The following is a 5,732-nucleotide window of genomic DNA, read 5'->3' as shown; positions in this document are numbered from 1 at the left end:
CGGCGTTGGTTGATGGCCTAGAGTCTTCCCAGATTCGCGTGTTTGGTTTTCCCGTCAGGCCCTCGTTTTTTCGGCTGTAAAGAAAACTGCAAGAGCTCTCGGAGAAGCACTATTCAGTGCAGAACTTGGTAAACCAATTGGACAGATCACCATGGAAAGTCCAGTAAAGGTAATAGGTAATTCACTTGTTCTGTATATCTAACTATGTAGTCAAGTGGGATTGTTTTTTGATAAAATCAATTTTAGATGCTTTTACTGGAGTCAATAACAGTTTTCTTTGTTCACCACAGATCAGATGATCCGAGACCCAAATGGAGAAATGGATGGGTGCTTGTGACTGCATTATAACCAAAGTATGGAGACACGTTTCTTCTTATTAGTATTTTCCTGGAAACCCATTGGTTACTTTATCCATCTTTACTTGCATTGTCTTGTTTTTAGTTCTTATGATTATTATTTTTTGTAGGCTGGACTTGGAACAATTGCGGAGGCCTTGATAAGGGGCCTTCCAATCATGAAGCAATGGCTAGGCAGTTGTATTGCAGGCTCTGGTGTTGTGTTGGTGCAGTCGGTGTGTCTAAGGGCTAGAAAGGTTTTACTAAAACAAAAGTGTTGTTAGATTTTTAATTTTTTTTGGTGTTGAAGTTCTGTAAAACTGATCTTATGTAGTAACAAACAACAGATCTTGTCTTTTTTTTAAGAAATGATGTAAATGATCTATGTGATATCATAAAACTTGATTCAGTTTTTAATTTGGTTCATAATTTGTTTTAGTATCAATTTTAATTTTAATTTTAATTTTAATTTCAATTTGGGATTATCTAAATCGAAATCGGCCAGATACTTCCGGCACCGGCAAAAAGTTTGGTAGCTCAAAAATATAAGCAACCAACTTCAGGTATTTCACTTGCTCTATTATTATGGTTGGTCTATCTATGAAGCGATCGGCGTTTCACTTGCTCTATTATGGTTGGTCTATCTATGAAGTGATCAACGTTTTACTTGCTGTATTTTGGTTGGTCTAGCTTTAAAGCGATCACTATTTTGCTTGCTCTAGGGAGGTCGGTTTAGCCATGAAGCAATTAAGAAAAGAGACGCTACATGATAGTTGTTTGATTACTAAAGCGATTGCCTAGCTGCTCTAGACTTGTAGAAATCCCACCTTTAGCAACTCGAGAGCGAGAGCCAAATTAAGTCGCTTTAAGGGTTAGAGCGACTCAATATGGGCTTTTCCAACCAAAAATGCCTGGTCGCTTAATCCGACTTTTCTTGTAGTGATGCCTCGTGGAAGCTTAGAGAATCATCTGATCAGAGAAAGCTTTTCATGTGCTGATTCCTGTGTTATTTGATGCTTCTATTTTACCATTTCCTTGATGGTTTTGAGCTATTTTCTTTGCAAGAGGATCCTACTTCCAACCACATTTGGGGAATCTGCGGAAGGTTGCTCTTGGAACAGCTACGTGACTTGCATATCTTCATAGTGCAGAAACACAAGTCATTTTAGGGACTTAAAAAGTTCGAATATCCTGCTTGACTTGGTGCACAACTCCTCCTTCACAATGCAGGTTCAGCTTTCACACCTATGTTGATTACTTTTGTATTTTGGTCGTATAACTATTTCTATATTGCATTGTTAAAACTCAAGACTTAATACGCACAGTTTTTGTATTTTGGATTGGCAAAAGGTGATCCTACTACCATTTTCTCTACAGCTAGAGCCTGGAGGGGAGGGTACTGGCTTTGACAACTATTTTTGAAGGTTGGTCAGAAAATACAGCATGTGAGCCTCTATTGATGACAGAATTCGTAACAGCAAATTCCAGGTATTCGTAACAGGAATTTCGTAACTGCTCATAGGCTGTTACGAATACCCAAAAATGATCCACATGGGTGCGTGTGAGTGTCTCTAAGCCGTTGGTCACAAACCGCTTGGCTTTGGGCCATTAACACATTTTCAGTTACTTCCATCCCTATATAGTCTAAAGATTTTGTTGCCTTTCACCATATTTTTTATTTGGATTCTTTGTTCATCCGCAGCAATCTTCAAATTTATTTGGATTCTTTGTTCAACCGCAGCAATCTTCAAATGCTGAACCGTCAAGAAAAGATTAAGATTCGTCGTTGCTTGTTATTCTAAATTTGAATTTAGTCATTCCTTTTCCAAAACCCTAACTTTTTTTTTTTGTAATCTATTCGTGTAATTAGTTAGACTTAGATGAGAACGATGGAGTTGTGGTCGATGGGATCTTAGGCAAAGTTGTTTTACGACTGCTTCAATCTTTCCTAAAGGTACGTACATTCAACATTGGTGTCATGAGGTTTTCTCTTTTCTAAATTATCACTTTGGGAACAATCATTTCAGAACACCGTTTGAAATGAACCATGGTCAGTCTACATAGTGTAGATATATCAGGACTTTTAGATGATACATTGGCTGTAGCTTCTTAGTTTCTTATGTGATGTATCACTTATGAGAGTTGGATTTACCTTTTTTTTTTTCTTTTTTTTTTGGGTCTAAATTTCTGATCCTAACAGGCAGGGGACGGTTCAAGCGAGAAACAAGAGTTTCCTACTAAGACGAAACCGTGTTGTTACCGCTGCTGTAATTGTAGTACAACTATACACCGGCAACGGAGGTGATCCCTGAAGAAAATGTCATGGGAAGGTTTAAAGGTGGTAGGAGATTCAGATGCATTTTTCGTATAGCTTTACTCTCTTTCTGATTTTCAACAAAATGAGAGTATCATTGTCATCTCTTGTTACTCTAATTTGAATTTTGATTTGAATCCAGACTTATGATAAATGAATTACATGAGCATTGGCTAAAATCTTAGTTTCACATGTACTGTACTTTGTATTTTGTTCTTAATCGGATTCTCTTTTTACCTCCACGATTCCTTTTCCTCTCTTCAGAAAAACGATATACCTACGCTTGGTTCGCACTTGATTTTTGTATGTGGATAATTTGAACAATGGGTGTTTCATCAAACAAAACTTGGTACATGTATTTCATTTTGCATTTTTTAAGTCATTATCAGCATCAACCTCTTATTATTTCATTTAAGCTTATCCTTTATCCAGTTTTATCTTTAAGTATACAATTATCCCTTATACAATCCTTTGCTTCGTAATATATTAATATGCAATATTTAGGTAGAAGGGGGGCACATGGGCATGTTCCGTATGTCATTTAGAGAGTCTTGACCTCAGGTGTACATATTGTCATTTGTTATAGGAAAATTTGATGCATTTTACTTATCGTTGCTGATATTTTTCATTGTTTTGTTTATTCCATATATTTTTTTTTTGTTCATGCCCAGGAATGAGATGTATCTGTTAGTTTTCCCAGTTGATGAAAAAGGTCAATCAATGTTCTTTTAAGAGATGCATCGCGTTTCTTCGTAAGAACTGTTAATTTCTGATCAAAGAATTGTAGCCTGGACATTAATGTAGTAACTACTTAAAAATGATGATTTCCATTTAAAAAATAAAGAATTAAGGGATTACACCAAGTATAATATCATTTACCTATGTTCTATACATAAAAGAGAAAATTAGGCTAACTATGAACCTTTTTTTTTTTAGCTAACAGAGATAATCTCATGAGAAGCTTGGCCAAACTTTTTATAGAACTTGAGCAGTCTTTTCAATATCTTGTTTAACTTTCATATGGATTAGTTTTTCTTTCAGACGACATCATTAGATTAAGGTTGTTGGGTGAGCGTTAAATTCTATGTCTTCTAAAACTTTCCAGGATTCTAGAGATAGAGCTAGCTGGAGCTGAAGTATCTGCACATCGTGTTGCTAATGAGTTGAAGGATTCCAGGTATTTGTTTCCCTTTGAATAAGATCCTACGAATCTTTTTCTTCATTCGTGTTTTAATTATAGCTTTTTTAGACTACAAATAGAAACTAATTCTGCTTCAGCTTTTCATAGAGTCAAGGCTAGATGCCATGGTTGCCAACTTTCTGCACATACTTTGAAGATAATCTTCAAGGTAAATTTATACTCTTGGTTCAATTTTGAAGATACATGATTTTTACTAACAGAAGCATGTAACTTACTCAAGGGTTACTTTATTTCTTAGTAGTGCGGAAAGAAAAAAAATTATCTTTTGTTTTTTCTTTTCTCTTATTTAGAAGAGTTATAACTAATCGAAACTATGCTACAGGAATGGAGAATATTAGAAGAGACATGTAAGTCAGTGCTTAGCCATCTGTTATTTTAAGTTTGTTAACACTGCTGGCAGAATTATTCAGGTGTGTCTTCTCAATCACATTGTATTTTAAGCAAAATTAGTTGTAGCATTTCCAACCAGCTGAAAAGAGGATGAAGCAAATATAGAATATCCATCCATAGCTTGGTGGAAAAGGAACCTTCTCGACAATGATAAGTTGGACTTGATCAATTTATGTCTGGCATAACAGAGAAAAGCCAAGTTTCTGACTAGCAGTCAACTTATCTGCTTAATATAGAATCGTAGCTCATCAGGTGACCATGTACTGCAGAATCAGGTTGAGTATAATAGAGGATTCTTTTGAGTAAAACTTTTGTATTGATATTTCAGAATCATAAGAATATTTTTAAAAAAATTTGGTGATATAACTCATATGTGGCCACAATGATAATAATCTTTTATGTTTCGTAACTGGATTATTTGGTAGTCATATGAGTTTGTGCTCGACTATAGTCTTTCTCATGGCATGTGATGGTTAAGATCATATTCTGACCTTTGGCTGGTAAAGGTTGTCTTGTCTTGGTGTCGTTCTCTTTGCTGAGACTAACAAAAAAGGGGGAAATTTCTATTCTGAAATTATGCGTAATGGTATATCTTTTGGGGGGCGTGGTTGTGGAAATTGATAGGTGATAGCTCCCTGGCTGATGATCATATAGTGGTAAATGCAGCTGAAACTGATGGATGTAGTAGTAATACATCCCATATTTACACATTAGATTGACCTTATCATGCATATCCTCATGAGCTTTTAGTTTCTAATCTTTAGCAAAATACTCTATCCGCTATATATGAAAATGGTTACAAATCCATAACCAAATATGAAGAGCTTGCTGCGAGTTGGGTCACCTTCGTGCCGTTTTTTTGGCATAGTACAGTAATGACATGGCTGATACCTTTTTATGCATACGAAGGGAGCTAATTTACTTGCCTTAATGAAATATGCTGTCATGGTATTCCAACTAAGAAAGAATGTGAAAGTTAACTTGCATGTTTTTGATTAAACGTAATATTTTATGCTCCACCATTTGGTTGCAATTACGTTTTGGTAGATTTGTAAAAGCAGCGGTGTGTTCTTCCTTTAGATTTTCACATGTTAAATTTCTTCAGAACAGAGTTTCATGGCTCAAAACGTTGAATATGAGTCTGTGGCACAATGGTAGTGCGTCTGACATCAAATCAGAAGGTTGTGTGTTCGATTCACACCAGATTCAGTCCTCTATGGTTACTTTTTGCTATTTGCATTGCTAACTTACAGTATATACAAGTACGAATCCTCGGTCTAACTTTATACAACTATATGCAAGTACAAATTCGGGGAGGAAAACATTTCTAGCTAGACGTCTCAGCAGCTTGGTTTTTAGGGGCAAATCAGGCTCCAAAGAAAGTTTCTCAATAAGGGTGTGGAGAATTCACTAGGAAGGCAGCTCAAGAAATGTGATAGTCACTTGTATACGTTTCCGGTTAGTAGTTTGTGAAATGTATTTGTTTTCTTTA

At 35.8% G+C, this 5,732-nt stretch overlaps 1 non-coding gene across 1 annotated transcript; it reads left to right on the top strand.

The window, feature by feature from the left end:
* Positions 1-5,377: 5,377 nt before the first annotated feature.
* Positions 5,378-5,449, top strand: TRNASTOP-UCA. Its single transcript has one exon. It is a non-coding gene; the product is annotated as a tRNA-Sec (tRNA).
* Positions 5,450-5,732: the final 283 nt, after the last annotated feature.

Source organism: Papaver somniferum, unplaced genomic scaffold (assembly GCF_003573695.1).
Source record: "Papaver somniferum cultivar HN1 unplaced genomic scaffold, ASM357369v1 unplaced-scaffold_24, whole genome shotgun sequence".
NCBI classification, from domain to species: Eukaryota; Viridiplantae; Streptophyta; class Magnoliopsida; order Ranunculales; family Papaveraceae; genus Papaver; species Papaver somniferum.
This window is presented reverse-complemented; position numbering and strand designations above follow the sequence as displayed.